Source organism: Callorhinus ursinus, unplaced genomic scaffold (genome assembly GCF_003265705.2).
Source record: "Callorhinus ursinus isolate GAN/ISIS: 27379988/994484 unplaced genomic scaffold, GSC_fseal_2.0 scaffold8, whole genome shotgun sequence".
NCBI classification, from domain to species: Eukaryota; Metazoa; Chordata; class Mammalia; order Carnivora; family Otariidae; genus Callorhinus; species Callorhinus ursinus.
In genome coordinates, this window is record NW_027397070.1 from 43,599,717 (window position 1) to 43,625,328 (window position 25,612).

A 25,612-nucleotide genomic window follows, 5' to 3' on the forward strand; every position below is an offset into this window, starting at 1 on the left:
TATTTCAATATAAAAAAAATGTGTTTTCAATTTCATGCCTAACCCTCCCTCCACCGCCCCCCCCCATAGGTCCCAGTATAAAATTCAGTACTGCTCTGTACTTTACGGTACTCATTACAGTTGTAATTAATTCAGGTTTCCCAATAATTTAGCTGCTGTCCTTCCCACTGGACCGTCAGCTCCCAGAGGGCGGCACCATGTCTTCCTTGCTCACTGCATTTTCGGTGGCTCACTAGGGCCCGTCGGGGGCTGTATGGAGTTAGAGCCTTCTTATAACGAGGCTGACATGGGAATTCCAGTCCTCGTGCAGGTCAAGTGTCTGTGCTTCCTTTTACAAGCGGAAATGCCTGGAGGGTGGCCTCACAGAGGGGTCCTTGTTCACCAAGGGCCCAGATGAGAGGTGCAGTCCATCGGGGCTCAGGATCCCTATCACAACTCCTGGCGCTTCCCAATGACATCACCTGAGAATACATACAAAAAGCACCTATTCTGTAAAGGTCTCTAAGGAGCATTACTTTAAGCTCATTCTTGCTGTATTAGGTGTATAACATCATAACTCATGGTTTCCCGGATTCGGTTCAAGGGCATAGGTGATTTGGTAGTTATTTGATTTATAGAAGTTTTCTCAAGTCAGAGAAGAAATTGAAGTGTGTTTTGCTGAGGGTAGGAAAACATCTCAGTTTGGAAGAGGAGCTGATATCTCAAATAAGCAATTGTAAATTATATCAAGTTCCCTCACCTTTGGGTCTAATTCTGCTGTCTCCTACACAGTGTCAGTGACAACCCTTCTCCTCAGCGTTTCTTGACGGGGAGACCTGGGCAGATTGCCTGCCCCAGGGAGACCTGGGTTCTAGGCATGCAACTGTAGTAAGTCACTCCACCATCTGTCTTGATATCCACAGAGCAACAGTCAGAAGATTTACTGGTTAAAAAAATGCAAATTCCTTAAAACAGCCAAGTGCTGTCTCCAAGTTTCATGCAAAGATGTGGTTAAACAGCGCTTGAAGATAGCACTAAATAAAAATAGTAAGAAATCTGAATTGTGGAATAATTATTACTGTAATTGCTTGCATTTATTCTTCACGTGGATTGGCTTGTTTAATGGCAACCATTCGAGGTAGGGAGAATTATTATTCCCATTTCCCAGATGAGGAAATAGATACCTGGAGAGAGTATGTAACTTTCCCAAGATCTTGCCTAGTGGAAAACAGTCAAAGCTTTGAGGCTGGTTTACATTATTTTCTGGTCCAGGCTCTTACCACTGGCCATGAATAAGCAATCAACTTTTGTGTTTGAGAAAGAAATAAACTTCCATCATGCCAAGTACAAGTGCTGGTGAGCTTGTATTGTTCACTCCGGGGCCTAACAGATTTGTTTCAATTAACAAAGACATAAAGATCCTTTGTAAGCGGCTTATTTATTGACTCTTAGGTGATTGAAAATCTGTTGTTCCCTTAAAAATGTTAAGCATCTCCTCTCCTCTCCAGACCCATTACAATCTAACAAATAAAATTTTTGTGAGTTTGGCCCATGGTGAAATTCCAACAAGACCCCAATTTCTGTTTGGCCAGCCATCAAACAGAAAGTTCTGACTTGCAGTGCTCTTTTGAACAGTATGTTGACATTCACAGCCTCTGTTTAACTTCTCTCTCTCATAGCAGTGGTCCTGGGGTTTCTTTCAGTCACTGGAGTTGGTAGATGCTTCGTGCTACATTTATGGAGTAGTCGCTGCAGGCCCATTTTGGAATGGTGTGACCCTTGCCCTCTCGATATAAAAAATGGGTTTCGATATTAAAAAAAAAAGCCCTTGGCCTTTCTGCCCAACCCGGTCCACAACCATCCTCCACTTTGGAAAACATTTTCAATTCCCTTCTGTCCAGTGCAACAGGGATAGGTCGAGCAGATACTATCTGCCCAATGTTGTGCTACTCCAGGCCAGGGGGAGGAGACTCTCCATAAAATATTAACATGTTACTAATTGCTGACATTTATTGACTGCTTCTCATCAAGCATGACTTCATTTTATCCTCGCAGTCATTTTTCAGAGTGGCAGAGCCCCAGGTCCCAGGAGCGGACTGAGGATCTACGTTGCTTGCAGGTGTGACATCACAGTCTGAGATTTTAATCCCTATTCTTTGGTACCGTTTCAGTGAGTGCCAAGCAGTCTGAAGACAAGGGTTGGAGTAGTCCAGGAAGAGTCCAGGGAAGGAGTGGAAATTGAGCTGGATTCTAAGGATTGCACTGGAAAGACCAGAAAGGATTTAGGGCAGAAAAACAGGCTCTCTTGCTTATGTTCTCCTTATAGAGCAACAGAGAAGGTGGATTAGACCATTTTGGGGTTGGCATTACCAATTAATTTTAAATTCAACACCTGCCTTGTCATTTGAACTTAATCTTATTATAGCAGATCTTTTCACATTTCTTTTGTTTGTGCAGATTTTACATACAGGGGTTTTAAGTCAATCAAAGAGCGTCTGTGCTGAAAGGAATTATTTTTCGTGTGCGTTAAAATAATTGGCCCAGTTCCTCTCTGAACCAATAAGTAAAACATCTCTAATTCCTGTCTTAGAGGACAAGTAATACAGACTAAGGCAAAAAGCATTCACCTAACTACCTCTCTTTTATTTCTAGAACATGGTATGATGTCCAGGAAAAAGAATTTACACTGTCTGGAGGAAGAGCCAAGATCAGCATATGTAGCCTGAACTTAGCATAGATACTGTGTCCTTGACAGTCATGCTTAATTTGCTTGATAAGTGAGCAAAGTATTCCAATAACAGAGAGGGAAACAGACTGAGAAACAAGTTCGAACTTAAGTATCCTGCGCACGATGTCAGGATATGCCACTCTTCTCTTCTACTTTGTGCCAACCCACCATAAAAGTGCCTCCTATAAAATATTCTTCCTGAGAATTGTTTCCAAGTCATTTAATTTTCCCCTGGTTGTTGACTCTATGTCCTTGCCTTTAAATCATCAACCTCTTTCATGGTTTCAATCTTCTTGTCTTTTTTGCAGAAAGTAATTTTTTCAAAGACATATTTCAATGCATATAAGGGGGAAATTACCTGATTTTTATTTAGTGTCTCCAAAGGAGCTTTAGTCTGTTTCAGAGAAAGCTAGAATCAGGTGACTTTCTTCTCTGTATCTGAACAATCCAGGCTCTCTGTCCCTATATAGAAATAAGCACCGTTGGTGACAGCTATGTGGTATGGCTGGGCCCAAGCCTACCTTCAGCTCCAGCGTATAGCCCTGATCAGTCTGGACCATGGGCAGTCCAATTGTGGTGGCCACGGAGTTTGGTTCAGGGATGAGCCAATAAGCACAAAGCTTTGAGCTGCTATTAGTTGATTGTGGCAAGCAATCTTTTCTGTTTCATAGGAATAAGGCAGCATGTGGACCTCGCTGCTGCCAGGCCTCCTACAGTCACCAGGGAGTTAGCCCTAGGAGGCAACCCACACTGGGTGTGAGAGAGGGGAGGTAGGAAGAAAGAGAGTCCTCATGTCGCTGTAGCAATCAGAGCCTTTCACTGTCCCTTTGGACTCCCAGTTAGCCAATAAGTCCCTCTTTGTTCATGAGTTTTAATTCGGTTTTCTGTTACTTGTAGCCAAAAGCACTTTGTCTGCTACACCCAACAACTGGGCAGTTGAACTGAAACACAATTCTGCACCTCAAAATGCAGTTTATCCATTCCAACTGTCTAACAATAGCATATCGGGTAATTAAGTTGCATCCACTGATGGCATATGAGGTGGGACAGACTATGCTGTTACAAATAAAAATGTATTTTTCATTCTCATGACAATCTGAAGCAAGTGTTTCTGGTCAGCAGTTGGCTCTCCCACTTGGTTCCACTAGTTTTTCAGGAAACGAGTTTCCTTCCACTTTTTGGCTACCCCATCCCCTAGGGCTCATTATCTTCATCAAGCTGGCAGAAGGGAAAGGAGGATGAAGGGGGCACCTCTGCTTCTTAAAAAACTTTGGCCCAGAGGTACAAACTATTTCCACTCTCCTTTGGCTCAAACTCAATCACCTGACCACATCTCACTGCAAAGGAGGCCAGGAAGAAAAAGTAGATTTTTGATAACTAGTTCATAGTCTTGCCCAGAAAGAATGTTCTAGAAGATTATTAAATTACATGGGAAAAAGCTCAAGAACAGTGCGCATATCAGTCCAAGTTTCCAAATGCCCGTGTCTATAAGTATATAAGCTATGTCTCCTTCTATTTTAACATTTGTTCTTGTTCTTCTGCAGCCATGCTCCCCTTCTGGCACCTTCATGATGACCGTGTTTGCAAATATACTACACTACCTTCTGGTGAGCAACACAGATTTTATTGTAAATTTTGTATGGAGACGAAAATGTAATCAAATTCCTCTATGGACACCTGTTCTTTCTTCCAAAATTCTCACCCCGTGTCAGTGGTCCGTCTTCACTGTCCACATGCTTCCCTTCCACCATCACCAGCACCATCACCACCTGACCTGTGCCCGAGCACTCTGCCTCCTGCCCTTCGTTATATGCCATCTCAGCAAAACAAAAACCTGGTAATCAACTCAAAACCAACGATACACATTTTTCCTCCAGCATACCCCTTCAGGAACTTAGCAAATAATTCACTGAACAAAGAAAGGTTTCTTCCTGGGGTGCGTCTGCTGGGTGGGGAGCTGCTAAATAAGAAGACGAATTCTTGCCATAAAAATGCACTTCCATAGACAAAGAGACTGGAGGGATGGTCCCAAAATGTTGACGGTGTTTATCCCTAGGTAACTGGATTACACATACTTTTTTTTCCCTCCTGCATATTCCTGTACTTTTCTGTAATTTTTGTTTCTGTACTTTTGAACATTTCTATAATACATGCTATATTTCTTTAACAAGCTGAAAAGACATATTTTTTGAAGATTTTATTATTTATTTAGAGAGTAGGGGAGGGGCAGAAAGAGAGGGAGAGAGAACCTGAAGCAAACTCCCTGCTGAGCACAGAGCCCGAGGTAGAGCATGATCCCATGACCCCAACATGACCTGAGCTGAAATCAAGAGTTGGGACACCCAACCAACTGAGTCACCCAGGTCCCTCAAGCTGAAAAAACATATTAAAAACATCTATTTTTGCTCAACTTTAGTGATCAATAGGGAACTGTAAATCAAAACCACAATGAGTTACTACTTCATGCCCATTAGGATGGTTACTATGAAAAAAGAAAGAAAAACAGAAAATAGTAAGTGTTGTCAAGGATACAGAGAAATTAGAATTCTTGGTTGTTGCAGGGAATGCAAACTGGTGCAGCCACTGTGGAAGACAGTATGGAGGCTTGCCCAAACATTAACATAGAAGTACCATAGGATCCAGCAATTCCACTTCTGGATTTACCCCTGGAAGAAGCGAAAGCAGTGTCTCAAAGAGGTATTTGTACACCCATGTTTATAGCAGCTTTATTCACAATAGCGCAGAGATGAAAGCAGCCCAAAGGTCTATCAGTGGATGACTGAATAAACAAAATGTGGCATATACATATGATGAAATATTATTCAGCCTTCAAAGGAGGGAAATTCTGGCACATGCACATGATGAATCTTGAGGACATTATGCTAAGTGAAATAAGACACTCATAAAAAGACAAATATTGTATGATTCACTTGTATGAGGTACCTAGAGTATCAAGTTCATAGAGGCAGAAAGTAATATGGTGGTTGCCGGGCCTGGGGGAAACGGGGAATGGGGAGTTAGTGTTTAATGGGTATGGAGTTTCAGTTGGGAAAGATGAGAACGTTCTGGAGATGGGTGGTAGTGTGAATATACTTAATGCCACTGAGTTGTATCCTCTAAAATGGTTATTTGAAGTGGTAAATTTTTGTATATTTTACCATAATTTTTTAAAAAGAAATTTATCTTTCCATAAGCAACTTTATGAGAATTTTTTACTTGGATAGCTTGTGATCTCTTCTGAAAACCAGATATTGCTATAGTTTGGCTCTCCATCTATACAGTATTACTGTTTTTTTAAATTTAAATTTTGTTAATTAACATACAGGACAATACTGGTTTCTGGAGTAGAATCCAGTGATTCATCGCCCCCATACAACACCCAGTGCTCATCACCAGTGCGCCCTTAATGCCCATCACCCTTCTGGCCCATCCCCCACACACCTCCCTCCATCAACCCTCAGTTTGTTCTCTGTCATTAAGAGTCACTTATGGCTTGTTTCCCTCTCTCTCTCTCTTTCTTTCTTTCTTTCTTTTTTTTTTTAATTAAATAGGCTCCACGCTCAGTGTGGAGCTCAACACAGGGCTTGAACTCACGACCCTGAGATTGAGACTTGAGCTGAGCTCAGGAGTCAGACACTTGACTGACTGAGCCACCCAGATGCTCCTATGAAATATTACTTTTAAAATGAATTTGTAAGTGATGTAAGGAAAAAAACTTATTACACCCAAATTACACAAGACTCAGAGATTGATAAGCTATGGCTTCTCTTCCCCAAGGATTTGCTATCTGGTAAGTGAGAAGAACAAGTAAACAACTACAATCCACAGGGAAATGAAACTGTGGGCAAGTGTAGCAATAGAGGCACTGAATTCTGCCTGGGTAGTTAGTGGGGCTTCCCAGAGAAGGAAGTGTTTAAACACTTGGGAGTTTACTAATAGAGAACAAGGGGTGAACATGGGGGGCACACTGGAAAGTGGAATAGAGATGGAGGGAGGGGCCTGGGACATGAGGAAACCAGTCAACCCACGAGTGCCATCCCCTGAGGCCTCTGCCCTGTCATGGGACATCCTGGGACTTTGAACATGTCTGGCAAAGGCCGGCGAGAAGACAAGCTCAGGCCTGCACGTGGCAGTGTTGCCTTTACTGCGGAGATGACCCAGGAAGCCGGCTGAACTCAGAAATCAAGGGAAAGCCAGCCATGGGTCAGGTCCAGAGTGGAGACCTTGGCTGGCTTGGCGGTGTGATTCTAGAGAAAGACAGAGCCCGCCTGAGCTTCCTGTGCCAACAGGGGAAGGGCTCCCTGCGTGTTGGTGCCTGATGGTGTGGAGCTGTCGGTTTTGCAGTCTGACAGCAAAAAGAATAGACGCTTTTTTTCATTCAATCCAAAAGCTTATGTAATGTTTTGTCAGCATCTCGGACTTGGCCAATCTGAGGCACATGTCTGCCCCCAAGCCCCGTATGCTCGGACTTCTCTCGGGATGATGGCATGCCAATGGTGCACAGCTGGACAACCGTTGCCTTGGCCCAGGGAGCGGGGAGACCGGAGCGTGCTTGTGAGCTGGACGTCTGTGGGTGCTGTGTCAGTTGAGTCATGGAATGGGGGGAGATCAATTTGTGAAAAGGAGACAGAGAGCATGCAGAATTATATGTGATACAGGGATTTGTGATCCTGGACCTGGAAGATCTGCAAGGTCAGTTCATTCACTACCTTATTGTCAATTGGTGTGGGTCACTCCTGTCGCTGGGGCTGTTTACGCTCTCCGAAACCTCTGCCCTGGGCTGGTCCCTGCCTCCTGTTGGGCACTTCTATCCAGGCAACTGCCAAGATGGCCCTCGTGGCTCCTCTCTGTGTCCCCAGGCCCCCCTTGGAGGACCCTTCACGCTGCTCCCAGGCCCATGGCGGTGAGCTCCCACAACCACCTCCATCTGGCCACGGCTAGAGCGCAAAGTATAGGGGGCAGGTCATGTGGAGAATCCCACAACTCCAGATCCATCCCCTCTCAGGGGACCAGGCCCTGATGCTCTCTTATCCACAAATCACAAAAACATCTACCCCCTTACCTTCTTGGAAGCCTCTTTAACTCCCCCAGGTAGGGAGTGGTGGTGACCGCACACAGAGCTGGAAACTCCCTGCCTGGGGTCAGGACAGCCAGGTCTGGGAACACAAAGCGCTGGCTGTTTTTCCTGGAAGGGTGAGGGGAAAATTATCTTTTCATTGTTTTTGTTGATAGATCAGAGTGGCAAAAAAAGATAAGCTACAATTAATTTCTCAGTATCTCAACTTGTTGCTCGTTAATGATCTCACTTGCCTGAACACCTGGAGACAGGTAGGCTGGGCTCCTCACCTGATCCCATGATGTCTGTGGGGCCATTGGGCCTGCCACCTGTTAGTCTGTTCCTGGGTCCTTCTTGCTCCCCAGGATGAACCTCTTAGACACTTCCGAGTGGGCCGCTGATTGCCGCTTCATTTCCTCTTCTCTACATCCAGTGTGGCTCTGAAGTGGCACCTCCCACCCCATCCACCTCTGTCTGTTTGTTCTCCCAGTTATTCCCCTGCATCCTCGGGCACAAAGCCCCAGAGGATCTGATCGGATTTTAGGGCAGAGTCCCACCAATGCAGCAGGACCAAACCCGAGCAAAGCAATGTCTGAGGCTTAAGAATCTGAGGGATGAACCCTCTTTACTTCCATACAGATTTAAAATTACCTTTGTACTAAGGATCCCAACCCAGATGAGTAGTGTCATTTGTGATGAGCCCGCTGCTCTGGGCCCAGGTCAAGAAACCGTAAGATCAAGTGGCCTGAACTAAGCTAAGTGGACAAGGCCCTTCTCCCCTGGCCTTTGAAATGACTAAATGGCTCAGGGAAACCACTTGTCTTTGTTCACCAAAGGAAAGACCTTGTCAGTTTGCTTTTTCTAGAGCGTTCTTTAAGGAAGCTTCCAACCCGCTTGGTTCTGTATATTAGATTTTCCATCGTGACTGGGGCCCTAGGGAAGCGGAAGCCAGCCTTCCCTCTGATGTCCAAACTCAGGGACGTACAAGTTCTTGACGCTGGAAGATTTGCAACATCAGGGCCTCTCCTCTGGCTTCCTTCTCCGGCTTCTTCTGACAATCTCTGAGCCTGAACACTTCGGCCTCGGGTTGGGGGCCTGAAATGTGTGTCAACAGTTTGAAGGCTGCTTCTGCATGTCAGCTGCTGCCCTCCTGGTCCCCTTTCCCGGGTCTGAAGCCATGACCTTTCACCTCCCCCTGGGTGCAGCCCCCCAAGAGTTGGAGGGCATGTCTGCATGCCTGCTGCAGCCTATGCACACGGACAGATAGAGCATCCAACAATCTGATTTATGTTTCCCAGATTTATCGCATCGCTCGCATACCCGGGCCGGCTGATATTTTAGGAGCGTGAATCAGAGTGTCTGGCTTGGCTTCCTCTGCAGCCGAGCTCCGGCTGCAGGCATGATGAAGTTGGGAGGGGCGAGAACTCCACTTATCAGGGAGGAAATTTGTGTCAGTAACAAGTCTGCCTGGCAACAGTGCCACAAAAGAGAGATGCTAGGCCTCAACATCAGAGCCAAAATCTTCACGCTGGTGGAGAGCATCACACTGCGCAATTTTCTTCCTTGGTGAGCTCACTATACTCTTTGGGGAAAAAAAAAAAAAAAGGAAAGTAAGGATTCTGTACAAGCATTCTCCCAAGGAGATCCCGTCACCTGCCGCCAAGCAGGAAGACTGTGATCAGCTGAAGTGTCACCAGGCTGTAGCCATCCATTATCCATGGATGTGTCATGAATGAATAATACAAAAGGAGTTCATGCAGTGGAAAGGGAAGCACAAAGGTGAAGCTCCTGGGGGCAGAGCTCACAGAACCCCCCGTGACTCAGTGTGGGGCTCTGCTTGGGGAGCAGGCCTCAAGATGAGGGCGACAGAGAGATATTCCTTGATTTTTTTCCTCGTTGCTTAAGCACGTGCTGCTAAAGAGAGAGTTTCCCGTTGCTCAAGGAGTCTCGTCGCAATGAGGGAGAAGGTAGAACCAGGGCTGATCTGGACGTCCAAACACGTGGAGCTACCTTGAAAGCAGTGGTTGTTTCTTCTCTACCTTTGGACTTCAACGCCCAGACCAGTGGTAGGCACGGCGTAGAAGCTTAATCCAGGTGTGTTGAACCAAACCCAGCCCCAGCTCTGTTTGTACTTTGAGCGCCCGTGAGTGCGCCGCTTTACCCCTCCAGGCATCCTTTTTACCATTTACCGGTGATCTCTTAGAGGTCGTCCCAGGTCTGACATTCTAGTATTCTAAGGTCAGAACTAGTTTTAAAATCCTAAGAAAGCAGGGAATTAAAAATGTTTCCATAAATGTTTATATCTCAGATGCCTGATCCTTGGGCTCTGCTTTATTATCCCAGTGTGTGCACGCAAGTCTTCAGGCTTAAATGTTCCCATGAATACATCACCCAGTGGTATCTGGGATACATTTACATTTTTAGCATCGGTGTAATTTTGTTTGGTTTTATGCCACAGGAAGTTCAAGCCTGATTCAATTAAGGGGTTTCGTAAAATGAGTTTTTAAAAAGGAGAGACAATGCATTGCACATGTTAGACCATTGTACTTTGCATTGTTATCCAATCAGGCATGTTGGGGGTGGCTCGAGCTTTGGTCCAAGAATCTGTTAGCAATCCTTAAAGTTGAATATTTTACTATCTTATTTGGAAGCATGGAATTTAAGAGCTGGAATGGACCTTGGAGGTAGGCAGGCATCTCCGACTAAAACAAGGGCAGGGGAGTTTTTGCCCGTTTTTTCACGCCTCTCAGCTCCTGATGCAGCTTTCTTATTGTGGGTCTGAAAATTCTGATCAGAAAAAGCCCTGGTTGCTAAACCTGAGAAAGAGAGGGCCGGGAGCAGACAACAGAATCGTGTCCAGTCTGAGAGTGCTTTCCTTCCCACCCAAAACAGCCAGCTCAAGAGTTCAATTCCTGTGTGTCACAGAAGGGGCGGGGGCAGTGGTTCGGGGGTGGGGGGGCACAGAGGGCGGCCCGTCCCAGGCAGCAGCTGCAGCTGGCTTTTGCAAGAAATGCACACCGAAGAGAAGCTGCCCTCCGTGGAAACAGAGTTGAAGACACCTCGGCACCTTACAAGGGAATGTTGAGCCCGTTCAGACAGAGACCTAGGACTCACAGTGATGCCTTCAGGCTCTGATCAGAGTTAGGAGACAGGGCAGCCGCAGAAACCAGAGGAGAGACTCAAACCAAAGAGGAGAGAAGCAAAAACCCCGAGATGCCCTGAGTGAGATGGGAGATGCGGAGAGAGGAAAGGGCAGGGACCCTGCCATGGGTCCTACAGAGGTAGTGTGGTTGCAGGGCGACCCCACACCTTAATCCATGGGAAGACTAAGCTCTAATGGAGGAGGCAGTCCTGAAAGTTAAGGCTGCGGACGAAGGCAAGTTGCATACTGGAAGGTGAAAAGCGGAAGTCCAAAGCTGGGAAAATTGAGGGCAGGGGAGGGTCAGGGGAGCAGATTCAGAACAAAGATAGTCTTAAATTTCTGGAGTTCTTCTCTGTGGTGCTTGACCCATGACTGGGGTGACCATTTAAAGGCACTCTGTTGAGGTTCGCACAAAGACAATGGACTAAGGGGATTTGAACAGGATCAGAACAGAATCCTCTCCTTTCAGACAGTGTCCTTGGATACTAGAAGTTAATAGCAGAGCCACAATCTGTATGTATCTGTCTCCATCGTACTTTTGGCTCCCAGCAGAAAGGAGTTGGGACTATAAGGGGTAGTTAGCATCTCATAAAACAAGGTGACATAGGGCGGTGCCAGGGTTCTTCTGGGCAGAGGCCTCCCTGCCTGTGGCAAGGACCCCATCCATCCCATCTTTCCCCACTGGTCCGCAGGCTGATGCCTGCTCAGGATGGCTCTCATTGTGCCTTTGGCAGTTTTAGGCATCCATGCAGATAATAATAGTCAAGATAGAAAAAAAGCCAAAGTCCTCACTTGTGTGTGTGCGCACGTGCGTGCACGTATGTGTATGTCCCTTCTTAAAAGTAAAAACTCCTTTCCCAGAAGCACCTCTCACAACATTCCCTCACATCTTCGCAGCCTCGGGGTGACCGCATTACCTTGCCATCCAATTGCCTGCGGCTGTCTTTTGGCAAAGCAAACTAGACCAACAGACTGACTGAGGCTGATAAAAATTCATTCTGGTGTGTGTGTGGGGGCGCTTTCCCTGAAGCATTTGGCTGTCCGGGCAGAGGTGGACAGAACTGGGAGCCTGAGTGGGAGGGAGAAGGATTGAGGATCCAAACTGCCCATGGGATTAGTTGTTCTGGGTAATGGTGAGGGGACTGGAGAGGGCGTCTCCAACCCAGACCCGCTAAGCCCCTCCACTGAGCCTCCGTACTTCAGAGACAACTGTAACAGAGGAGTGATTGAGGTCAGGGGAAGTGAAGTGACACATCGGGGCTTCTCACATAGGGAGGGGCAGCTCTCAAACCTCCCCCTCCACTTGCCCCCCAACTCAGCCCTTTTTACCACCACAGCTCTTTCCCTGTAACATTAAGGCTCATTGTAGGGAAAACGTATTTTTTTCCAACTTTATCGAGACGTAATTGACATACAACATTGTGTAACTTTAGGGTGTAAAATGTGGTGATTCAATATACATGTATTTTGCAAAATGATTACCACCATAGGTTAGTTAACACATCTGTTACTTCACATAAGTATCTTCTGTGTGTGTGTCCTAAGAACATTTAAGATCTACTCCCAGATCTTAAATACATACATACATACATATATTATACATATGTACATATATGTAACATTTTCTTTATCCATTCATCAATAGACACATAAGTTGTTTCCATGTCTGGGCTCTTGTGAGGAATACTGCAGTGAACGTGGGAGTGCAGGTGTCTCCTTCAGATATACACCCAGAACTGGATTCCTGGTTCATAGGGTAGCTCTGTTTTTAATCTTCTGAGGAAACTCCATGCTGTTTTCCACAAGTGGCTGCACCAATTTACGTTCTCACCAACAGTGCATGAGGGTCCCCTTTTCTCCACATCCTTGCCAACACTTCTTATTTCTTGTCTTTTTGATAACAGCCATTCAAACAGGTGTGAAGTGATATCTCATTGTGGTTCTGATTTGTATTTCCTTGATGATTAATGATATTGAGCATCTTTTCATGTACCTGTTGGCCATCTGTATGTCTTTTTTGGAAAAGTGTCTCTTCCATTCTTCTGCCAATTTTTTAATCGGATTATTTGGGTTTTTTGCTCTTGAGTTGTATAAATTCCTCACTTATATACTTCCTCACTTGGATATTCACCCCTTACCTGATATATGGTTTCTAAATATTTTCTCACATTTCATAAGTTGCTTCATCAATTTGCTGATTGTTTCCTTTGCTGTGCAGAAGGTTTTCAGTTACATGTAGCCCCACTTATATATTTTTGCTTTTGTTGCTTGTGCTTTCAGTGTCAAATCCAAAACAAAAAACAAAAAAACAAAAAACTGGTGCTAAGAACAGTGTCAAGGAGTTTCCTCTATGTTTTCTTCTAGGAGTTTTATGGTTTCATGTCTTATATTTAAGTCTTTAATCCATTTTAAGTTAATTTTTGCTAGTGGTGTAAGACAGGGATCCAGTTTTATGCTTCTGCATATGGATATTTGGTTTCCCCAGCACCACTTCTTGAGAAGATTATCTTTTCTTCCATGGAGTATTCCTGGCTCCCTTGTCAAATATTAGTTGGCTGTATATGTATGGGTTTATTTCTGGGCTCCTGATTCCATTGATCAACGTGTCAGATTGTGTGCCAGTGCCGTACAGTTTTGAATACTACAGCTGATAGTTTATTTATTAAAGATTTTATTTATTTATTTGAGAGAGAGAGAGAGAGCACGAGAGGGAAGAGTGTCAGAGGGAGAAGCAGACTCCCCGCTGAGCAGGGAGCCCGATGCGGGACTCGATCCTGGGACTCCAGGATCATGACCTGAGCTGAAGGCAGTCGCTTAACCAACTGAGCCACCCAGGCACCCCTGTAGTGATAGTTTAAAATCAGGGAGTGTGATGCCTCCAGCTTTGTTCCTTCTCAAGATTACTTAGGCTGTTCAAGGTCTTTTATGGTTTCATATGAATTTTAGGATCATTCTTTCCATTTCTGTGAAAAACTGCCACTAGAATTCTGATAGAGATTGCATTGAGTCTATAGATGACACTGGAAAGTGTGGACATTTTAGCAATATTCATTTTTCCAACCTACAAACATGAGATATCTTTCCATTAATTAGTGTCTTTTTAAATTTCTTTTACTAGTGTCTTATAGCTTTCAGTTACAGATCTTTCACTTCCTTGGCTACATTTATTCTTTTTTAAATTGTTTTTAAAGGTATTGTGAATGGGATTGTTTTCTTATTTCTCTTTCAGATATTTCATGTTTTTATATATATATATATTTTAAGATTTTATTTATTTGACAGAGAGAGACAGTGAGAGAAGGAACACAAGCAGGGGGAGTGGGAGAGGGAGAACCAGGCTTCCCGCTGAGCAGGGAGCCCGATGCGGGGCTCGATCCCAGGACCCTGGGATCATGACCTGAGCCGAAGGCAGACGCTTAACGACTGAGCCACCCAGGCGCCCCCAGATATTTCATGTTAATGCTAGAAATGCAACTGATTTTTGTGGGTTGATTTTGTGTCCTGCAAATTTATGGAATTTATTTTTTAGTTCTAACAGTTTTTTGGTGGAGTCTTTAAGGTTTTCTATATATAAGATCATGTCATCTGCAAAAGGAGATAATTTTACTCCTTGCTCTCAAATTAAGGATGAATGATCACCCTTATCTTCTTCCTAATTTTGTTTTCTTATTTTAAAGAAAAAGCTCTTAGCTTTTCACAGCTTTTTTCATATATGGTCTTCAGTATGTTGAGGGATGTTACTTCTACAGCTAATTTGTTGAAAGCTTTTATCATGAAGGGTGTTGAATTTTCTTAAACACTTTTCTTGCAATGGAAGGATCATGTAATTTTTTTTAAAGGATCATATGATTTTTATCCTTCATTCTGTTAATGTAGTATATAGAGTTTATTGATTTGTATATGTTGAAACTTATGTCCCAGACAGAAATCCCACTTGATCATCATGGTGTATGATCCTGTTTATATGCTGTTGAATTTGGTTTGCTAGAATTTTGTTGAGAATTTTTGCATGCATATTCATCAAGGATATTGACCTATGGTTTTCTTTTCACATAGTGTCCTTGTTTGGCTTTGACATCAGGGTAATGCTGGCCTCGTAAAATGAGTCTGGGAGTGTTCCTCCCTCTTCGGTTTTTTTTTTGGGGGGGGGAGAGGTTGAGAAGAACTGGCACTACTTTTTCTTTAAATATTTGGTAGAATTCACCAATGAAACCATTTGGTCTTGGGCTTTACTTTGTGGGAGGGTTTTGATTTCTTCTTCAATATCCTTGGTCATCGTTGGTCTGTTCAGGTTTTCTATCTCTTCTTGCAGTCTTGGTAGTTTGTCTGTTTCTAGGAATTTATCTGTTTCTTCTAGGTTACCTGATTTGTTGGTGCGTAATTTTTCTTAGTAGCCTCTGTGGTCTTTCCTATTTTGTGGTATCGATTATAATATCTTTTTTTCATTTATAACTTTGAGTCCTTGTCCTTCTCTTCTGGGTTAATCTAGCTAAAGTTTTGTCAACTTTGTTTATCTTTTCAAAAAAACAACTTTTAGTTGTTTTTTACTGATTTTTTTTTTTATTTCTGCTCTGTTTTATTTCTGCTCATCTTTATGATTTCCTTCCTTCTGCTAACTTTGGGCTTAGTTTGTTCTTTTTCTAACTTCTTGAGATGTAAAGTTAAGTTATTTTTTGAGATCTTCCTTTTTTTTTAACGTATGCATTTAACCTCTGTGACCTTTTAGAACTGCTTTTGCTGCATGGCATGAATTTTGATATGTTGTATTCTTATTTTCATTTGTCTCAAGATACTTTCTGATTTCCCTTTATATTTCTTTATTGACCCATTGGTTATTCAGGAATGTGTTGCTTAATTCCCACATACTTGTGAATTTTTCAGTCTTCCTCCTGTTATTGATTTCTAGTTTCATACCATTGTGATTTAAAAAGATATGATTTCAGTCTTAAATTTGTTAAGGCTTGCCTGGTGACCCAACATACGGTGTATACAAGTGCACTTGAGAAGGATGTGTATTCTGCTGTTGGATAGAATGTTCTGTGTATGTCTGTTAGTTCCCTTTAGTCTATTTTGTTATTCAGGTTAAGGAAAACTTGTTTTGCCATGAAATTGGGTGACATAGCTAATGTGGCAATAATGAGATGTGGCCATTTTGATGGAAACAGAGACTTGGTTTTATTCTTTTTTTAAGATTTTATTTATTTGACAGAGAGAGAGCGAGAGCAGGCACACAAGCAGGGGGAGCGGGAGAGGAGGGAGAACCAGACTTCCCGCGGAGCAGGGAGCCCGACGCGGGGCTCGATCCCGGGACGCCGGGATCCTGACCTGAGCCGAAGGCAGACGCTTAACGACTGAGCCCCCCAGGCGCCCGACTTGGTTTTATTCTTGACTCCGTTTTCTAGTTGAGAGGTGCTGAGAAGTTACTTAATGTCTGTAGACCCATCTCCATCACCACGATTTCTTGGGCACGTGCGTTCTTTCATGGGAGGCAATGCTGCGAGGACTACCAGGGGAATGAGTGAAGCATTCTATAAACGCACAAAACCAGTGCTGGCCTAGGGGCTGAGAACAAGGAGGCAGGGGAAACAAATGTCCTCATTCCTCTCTTCTCCCACCCTTCCATTCCCATTATTATTCCCCACCTTGGCCAAACCCAACAAGAAGCTGAGGGACAAAGAAGGAAAAAGAACGGGTGGGGAGAGAGGCAGTCTATACAAAGGAGAAGATCTGGTACAACTGCTGTATGTGCCTGATGTATGGATATAAATGGATATTATTTTATTTTATTATTTTTTAATTTTCAGAATCCTAAAGTCAAATTTTCAAAAAAAGAAAAGTCAAACTTCCCATATATAAGAAAACCAGACCACATGTGAGGGACCACATCCCCTGGTTTTCCTAGTCCTCTCTTCTCTTATCCACAGACCAAAGCTTGCTAAAGGAAAATTAGTATCTAGTGAAATTCAACTATTTGAGGAAAGTTTGTGAGAAGTGTAACTGGAATAGTTTTATCATTTTCCTGCTCGTATAAATGCAGTCTGGGCCCAGACTGTCTCTATGTGTCAAACAAGTTCCTCCACTCTAACTAAACCAACCTGTCAGTGTAGCCAGAAGCTCGGTAAACAAGTCTGACAGAAGCTGTGGTAATGACAACATGGAAGGCCATCTATCTTCTGCTCTGATGACAGCATCAATAGTGCGTGCATCTTGAGTAGTTTTTCCTAAAGTGATGTTTCCAGCAGACCATTTGATACAGCCACACTGTCTGCCCTGTACCCATCAATGACCAGCAAGTGATGACAGGTCACTATTCCATTCTAAACTCAAGAGCCAAACGTGTGTAGTCAATGCAAATTTCTCCTAGCTCAGAGATGAGTCAGTGTACAATAAGAGTAAATGAATTACACATGGGATCTGATGAGTGTAGACATTTACACGCACACCCCTCTCCTGCCTCCTGTTCTCATTCTTTCTCCTTTCTCCATTTCTCCCCCACTGCCTCAGATTTTTACCTTCCTCGCCTTTTTCTTACCATAGAGTCATTACTTTCTGGTCCCCACCTCTGGGTCCAGGTAGATTGAATCAGCATATTCAACCAGACATCCCGACCTTTGAGGGGTGGAGCACATTTCCTGAGCCCAGAAGAGAACCAGGTTAGATTCTAAAGCAGATCAGTTTTCCTCCTTGAGACAGTAACTGATAAATAGCCTCCAGTTTTGATGACCCAAGACCTTGGATGTTGGTTCTTGGTTGCTTATTCCACAAATTACATTCCTCTGGTGGCTTGACTCGTCACAGGTATGCCAGATACTGACCAGTTCTGTTCCCTCGGGAACTAATGTTTGAATCCCTCCCATGCCCACCCCTTACTCAACTGCTGAATGAGCCAGAGAGAAAGTATTTTTAATTGGATTCTTGTTTTGATAAGATTTTATGTGTTGCCTTTAAAATAAACACATAAAGGACTTCCTCTCCTCCTGCTTTTCCAACTTGTAGCAAAAGGAATAATTTTTAAAAAGCCCAAAATAATAAATAAGCACACAATAATAAATAAGCACACAATACCAAAAAAAAAAAAAAAAAAGACAGGGGAAGGAGGTGTTCTTCAACAATAAGAAATGTCTCAGCAACTACAACTTAATTTAGAAGCTTATGGATAATTCCAAAGAGGGAAAGTTTTAGTACAAAGTATGTTTCTTCTAAAAGTAGCAGTTGTGGGGCGCCTGGGTGGCTCAGTCGTTGGGCGTCTGCCTTCGGCTCAGGTCATGATCCCAGGGTCCTGGGATCGAGCCCCATGTCAGGCTCCCTGCTCAGCGGGAAGCCTGCTTCTCCCTCTCCCACTCCCCCTGCTTGTGTTCCTCTCTCGCTGTGGTTCTCTGTCAAATAAATAAAATCTTCAAAAAAAAAAAAAAAAGAAAGAAAGAAAAGCAGCAGTTGTCTTTATGTAATGGATATGCACAAGAACTTTTCGACATCTGTGCCTAGAGCTATTTGCTTCAATTATCTTGGTGGATTTCAATTCTACCTCCTCCTCTTCTCTTGAAAGAGAGAACATTGTTTATTAAAAAGGAGATCCAGTTCCCTTCTAAAGTATCAGGTGCCTATACTGTCACAGAAGGAAAATGTCTATAAACAGCCTCCTCTGCAGGAGTGGGTGTAGGATCCTTGCTCAGAAAAGATTAAGCTTGAGTGTCACACACTTAGAGCGGTGTGCACTAAGTTCACCTGGGGGAGTGTGGAGAGGAGTGGTGTAACTATACACACTGATTTCCTGGGCCTCACCCTGGAGAATCCGATTTAATTGGTCTGAGGGCCAGACGGACATTGGTAGGTTTTTTTTTTTTTTTTTTAAAGATTTTTATTTTATTATTTATTTGAGAGAGAGAATGAGAGATAGAGAGCACGAGAGGGAAGAGGGTCAGAGGGAGAAGCAGACTCGCTGCTGAGCAGGGAGCCCGATGCGGGACTCGATCCCGGGACTCCAGGATCATGACCTGAGCCGAAGGCAGTCGCTTAACCAACTGAGCCACCCAGGCGCCCCATTGGTAGGTTTTAAAAGGTCCTCCGTGGTTCTAATGTGCATCCAGGTTGAGAATTACTGCCTTAGAGCTTTAAGAAGTCTGCCCATGACTGGCTTTGTTGCCCTATCAAGTAGGTAACTTTCTTCTGAAATTCAAAAGGAGATTCTTGAAATTGTTTGCCTATCTACAGCGATGACATCCAACCCCAAAGGAGAAAGGAATGTAACACCTGAAACCTGCAAGGGCCAGAGTTCTGAAAAGTCAAATATTTGAATCTGAATACTGGTCAGACTGTGATGATGCTTCCTTCCCTCCTTCCCCACTCCACCACCATATATGTGCGTGCTTGAGTGTGTACATACGCACACACACACAATGACATACCGTGGTTCTACAAACAAACACCAGTTTTGGCCCACCTGGCACAAAGCACTGAAGCAGCTAATTTATGTTTGTCAAAATGGTCTTCCTGCCCTTACTGGGCTGCAGGTGGCCTCCTTAGCGACAAGTTGTTTTCCATTTCAAGTTATTTGTTTGTAATTCCAACACATGTTTCCATAGAAATGGTGTGAATAGGGTGATAAATTTCCAAATCAGCTCAGTATAGCCTGTTAACCCATAATACATCTGAACCAGAGCACACAAAAAAATTCTAGGGCAATCACTCTGGATTTAAAGTACTAACAACATGGGTCCATCCTGCTGGATTACTAATACACCAAGCTGTTCCGTGAAAGAATAAGGGCTGAGGTAGGAAGAGTAACATAGAATGGCAATGATACAAAAAAAGAAGAAAGAAATGGATCAAACTCAAGAGTGAGAACTGGCTTTGGAGACCAAGAAAAGAGTGAGCGTAAAAGCACTGAATTTTAAGATCTAAGGGTAGGCTGAGGTAGATGTAAGTGAGGTGGTATAATGGGGGTTGCCTATTTAGTAGATCATTGACATTCACTAGGAGACATTGGCAATCTTAAAACTTCCCAACTATGTAAAAAGGGGACTCTTTATGGAGGCTCTGGGTTTCTTCCAAATTACATGCCCATAGGGATTTTTCTCTGATTTTTGTGAAGATCTTGGTACCTTTGGTCATGTGTTCAATTTAAACAGAAATTGGATTCTCTCTTTCCATTTTCCACAAAGAAACAAAGTGTTAACCAGGAAGCAGTGGAGACTGTGGTAAACTAGAAGCAGATGCTCGATCTCATCTCCAGCCAAAGGCTTCCAAGATACGCTGCTTGCCAGTTCTCTATTTTTGTTCAAGAAATAAGGTATTTATATAGACTATCCTGACTTTATCGTGGAAGTAGTAGTTAATGTAATAAGATAAGAAAAGGAAATAAAAGGTATATAGATTTAAGAAGGAAGAAATAAACCTATCTTTGTTTATAGAAGATGTAATTGTGCAGAAAACCCCCAAAGAATTGGAACTAATAAACAATTATAGCAAGGTTGCAGGGTACAAGATTAATATACAAAAGTCAGTTGCTTTCTTATATACTAAAAATGAACAATTGAGATTTGAAATTAGAAAAATACCACCATTTCCACTAGCACTGACAAATTTTATTTATTTTTTAAAAGATTTTTTATTTATCTGAGAGAGAGAGAGAGCATGAGAGGGGGGAGGGTCAGAGGGAGACACAGACTCCCTTCTGAGCAGGGAGGCTGATGCAGGACTCGATCCCAGGACTCCAGGATCATGACCTGAGCTGAAGACAGTTGCTTAAACTACTGAGCCACCCAGGTGCCTGCACCAACAAATTTTAAATATTTATGTACAAATATAACAAAATATGTACAGGATCTTTATGAGGAAAACTGCAAAACCTTGATGAAAGAAATCAAAGAAGACTAAATAAAGGGAGAGGTATTCCATGTTCATAGATAGAAAGACTTGACATTTTTAAGATGTATGTTCTTCCCAACTTGATCTATAGATTCAACACAATCCCAGTCAAAATTCCAATAAATTATTTTGTGGATGTTAAATGATGCACATCACATGCAGAAATTGAATGTGGATCTAGACCTTTCACAAAAGTAATTCAAAATGGGTCATGGACCTACATGTACAATACAGTACTTCTGAAAGATACCATAGGAGAAAATTCAGGTATGCTTGAGTTTGGTAATGACTTTTTTTCTGACACAACACTGAAAAAACATGACCCACAGGAAAAGAAAAAACTGATCTCAGATTTCATTAGAATTTAAAACTTCTGCTCTGTGAAAGACCCCATTAGAAGAATGAAAAGACAATCCACAGACTTGGAGAAAATCTTTGCCAAACACAGGTTTTATGAAACTTGTATCTAAAGAACTCTTTAAACTCAATAAGAAAACAAACAGCCCAGTTAAAAATGGACAAAAGATCCGAACAAACACTTCACCAAAGAAGATGTACAGATGACAAATATGTATATGAAAAGATGCTCCACATCACGTGTCGTTGGGGAACTATGAGTTGGAATAACAATGAAATACCACTACACACTGATTAGAATGGTAAAATCCAAAACACCAGCAACACCAAATGCTGGTCAGGATGTGGAACAACAGGAAATCTCATTTATTGCTGCTTTAGAAGACAGTTTGGCAGTTTCTTATACAGCTAAACATAATCTTACCATACAGCCCATCAATTCATCAATTGTGTTCCTTGTTATATACACAGATGAGTTGAAAACTTGTGTCCACATAGAAACCTGCACATAAATGTTTATAGAAGCTTCGTTCATAATTTCTAAAACCTAGCATAACCAGATGTCCATCAGTAGGGGAATGGATAAACAAACTGTGGTATATCCAGACAATGAAATGTTATTCAGCAGTAAAAAGAAATGAGCTATCAAGCCAAGAAAAGACGGGGAGAAACCTTAAATGCATATTGCCAAGTGAAAGAAGTCAGTCTGAAAAGTCTACATACTATATGATCTCAACTATATAACATGTTGGAAAAGGCAAGACTAAAAAGATCATTGATTGCAAGTGTTCAGGAAAAGGGAGGGAGGGATGGAAAGGGGACCACAGGAGATTTCCAGGGCAGTGGAACTATTCTGTATGATATGATAGTGGTGGACACATGGCATTATGCATTTGTCAAAAACCCATAGAACTATACAACATTAAAAAAAGAATCCTATATATTAAATGAACCCCATAAAAACTATGGACTTTAGTTAATACATTAAAATTTTTCAAAATGTTGGTAACTAATGTGTTTTCTTAAATTTGATACAAAGCAACATTGAATGAGCCAAACAAACATATCTGAGTCTGTTACTTTTGAAATACTGGGCTTTCCCCTCCTGAGTCACCAAAATTATCAAGTGAGTAGCAAACAACAAAGCTGTGTTGAAATGTGGTAGGTGGTCAGGTAGGTATGCTCATCTTCAAGTGACTCACTGTTACACACCAGGCAGTGCTTACAAATTCATGTCCTAGGAAGACCATAAATTATGACATGTCATCAACCTCGTAGGCCACTCATAAGTGGTCAAAACCATGGATGAGAATAGCCTGCTATGTTAGTACTCCAAATTAAATGCATGTCTGAAGATGTGCCAGCAGTGGGACATGGAAGAGGAACTCTCTCTATGGGACCGAACTGTGAGTCAGTCAAAAAAAGGAAGACAGATTTGCCTGGCTGAAACAAACAAACAAACAAAACTTTCAAAGTTTTAAGATAGAATGAGGGGCAATTTTTGAGATGGCCATCACTCTATCTCCAGGTAAGGTCCAGATCAGTTCACTGCAAATAAACTGAAATCATCTCACTTTCGATGCCCAGTAGATGCCTTGTGCGTGGATCTGCACGGGACTGTGCTCTAGACATTGAGAGAGATTAAGAGGGTCAATGACATTTGCAGTTGAGTAAGAGAAGACAAATACACAAATGACTAGATTTGATAAAAGTCACAGAAAAGAATTCTCTACAAAGAGGGAGAATAGGGAGGAAATAAATGGAAGCCTTTGGAAGAGGGGCATTTTGGAAGGGCCTTGAAAGATTGGTAGAATTTGTATAGAAGGAGATCAGACCAGGTGACCGTCCAGGTCAAGAGAGCATTGTGAGCAATGATCCAGATCAACAAGGACAAATATTAAGTGATGCAATTTGGCTGGAGTGGGGCATAAACAGAGTGATAATGGAAAGGGTGGCTGAAGGGCAAGATTTGAACATTATGTGGAGAATTCTGAATGTCAGGATAAAGCATTTGCACTTAATTCAGTAGGCATTTATCAAGCGTTAAGCATTAGACGGAACTCTAAAATTGTCCTTGGGCCTGATGCTGATGGAAAATTTGCTTTCTTCCCATATAGATCTACCTTTCTTCTCTTGTTCTCCCCTTATGCCATCCTTCTCTCCTTTCTCACTCTATTCCTGATGAATTTCAGATCTTCCTGCCTACTCCTCTCCCCTTAGCAGGGAGCAATGTCTGGCCTCAACTAATTCCATTCCATTAAAAATCCTATTTTTAAGGATTTTTTCCCTGGGCTGTTTCTAACAGCCTGACCGAACATAAGCCACTAAATAAATAAATAGCTCTCTGATGTCTGGCTTTTTTTTTTTTTTTATACTATTTCTCAAGTCACCAGGTTAACAGCTCCATCAAGAGATGAAAAAGCTTTTTGCTATGTGGTTATGAGATGACAGATAATGTTGGTGGGCCCCAAAGTAGAGGGGTTCCCATAATTTGCTGGAGGGCGATAGTTAATGCAAATCTAAAAATAAAACACAGCCAGGCAGCCTCAGGTGCAGCCCTCACCAAAAGCAAACAATCTTTTATAGGCATGTCATTATCCCCATTTTATTCATTCTGCAAGCATTTATTGAGCATCTACTCTGTAGCAATTACTGTGTAGGTTTAAGGGATAGAATTATAAAAGATGGTGTTTCTATGTAGCTCACATCCTGAAGGGAAAAAAAGAAAACTAGTGTAATAAGTAATATAGAACTGTGCTTTCCAAAATTGTGTATACCACATCACCCAGGGATCTTGTTAAAAGTACATTTTCATTCAGTAGGTCTGGGGTTGGGCTAGTCTGCATTTCTAACCTGAGGCACCCCAGTGATACCTGTTCTATTGGTCCTGGACCAGATTTGGAGAAGCAAAAATCTAGAGAAGTTCCCAGGGACTTTGGAGCATAGCCACCAATGAGTTTTCTTTTTAATGTGAACTCTCCCAAATAAAAAAGAATTATTTCAGAAAAAAGAAAATGCATCATTGAACATTATATCAAGACTAATGATGTACTATACCTTGGCTAACTGAATTAAATAAATAAATAAATGAAGAAAGGAAACCACAAAGAAGGCTTGGGAAAACAGAAACAATGGTCCTTAAAAAATGATAAAAATCAGTTGGCAATTATTGACTGAAAATAACAAACAATTTTTATGACTTTAAAAAAAGGTTAAAACTAAAAATCTAAGCAACAATAAGATGGAGGGGATATATGCAAAGAATAAACTAAGTTATGGTTCTGACTGAATTTGGAAGGTTACAAATACTGACAAGTATTTGACTTGTTGGAAAAATTATACTTAAATATGGAGGTTAAAAAGAGTTAAAAAAGACGAACCATGAGAGATGATGGACTCTGAAAAACAAACTGAGGGTTCTAGAGAGGAGGGGGGTAGGGGGATGGGTTAGCCTGGGGATGGGTATTGAGGAGGGCACGTTCTGCATGGAGCACTGGGTGTTATGAACAAACAATGAATCATGGAACACTGCATCAAAAAAAAAAAAATCTGAAGTTTCAAAAAAAAAAAGTTAAAAATGTACTACTTGTTAGAACAACTCAACACCATCTAAAGGAAGACTTCGTAATCAGATTTCTCACACATATCATCCACAATATCTAGGATACAACAAAACTTATGATACGTATGAAGAAACAGGAAAATGTCACCCATAGTCAAGAGAAAAGGCAAGTAACAAATATCATCAATGAACCAGATGTTGCAATCAGACAAGACTTTAAAGCAGCTATTATAAATATGTTCAAGGGCTTGAAGGATAATATAAAGAATGAACAATGGGGAGTCACAGCAGAAAAATGAAACCATAAAAATGAACTGAATGGAAATTAAAGAAATAAGTACAATACCTGATCTTAAGCAAATTTACTGACAGGACTTACCAACAAATGAGTTTGCTGAAGAAAAGATCAGGAAATTTGAAAACTCATAAACAGTAATTATCCAATCTGAGAAAAAGAGATTGTTAATACCACAATCTTGATAGCATGTAGAATAAAAAATTTATTAAACATTTTATCATAAATGTAATTGGGTCCCAGAAGGAAAGGAGAAAGAAGATGCTGGGGGGGCGGGGAAGAGAGCGTATCTGAAGAAATCATGGCCAAAACCCCCCAAGTCAGATGAAAATTGTAAATTTTAAAATCCAAGAAGCTCAGCAAATCCTAAGCAGGATAACAACAAAGGAAACAACATAGAGCATTAAGTCAATCTAATGAAAACCAAAGATTAAAAAAAAAATTGTGAAAGCAGATGTAGAAAAAAAGGCACATTATATACAAGGAAACAATGATACTAATGGTGTCAGTCTTCTCGTTTTCTTTTTTTTTTAAATAATGAAAGCAAGAGACAATGGAGCAACTTTTCAAGCACTGAAAGCAAAAAACTGTCAACCCCAAATTTTAGATCTAGCAAAATATTCAAA

At 42.1% G+C, this 25,612-nt stretch overlaps 1 protein-coding gene across 3 annotated transcripts in view; it reads left to right on the plus strand.

Moving 5' to 3' along the window:
• SIPA1L1 (signal induced proliferation associated 1 like 1) overlaps positions 1 to 25,612 on the plus strand; it is a 463,818-nt gene that overhangs the window by 17,093 nt on the left and 421,113 nt on the right. For all 3 annotated transcript variants that reach the window (XM_073895440.1, XM_073895444.1, XM_073895465.1), the window contains exons 2-3: positions 4,252 to 4,314; positions 5,269 to 5,404. The gene's annotated coding sequence lies outside the window, so the exon portion shown is untranslated. The remainder of the gene's footprint in view (positions 1 to 4,251; positions 4,315 to 5,268; positions 5,405 to 25,612) is intronic.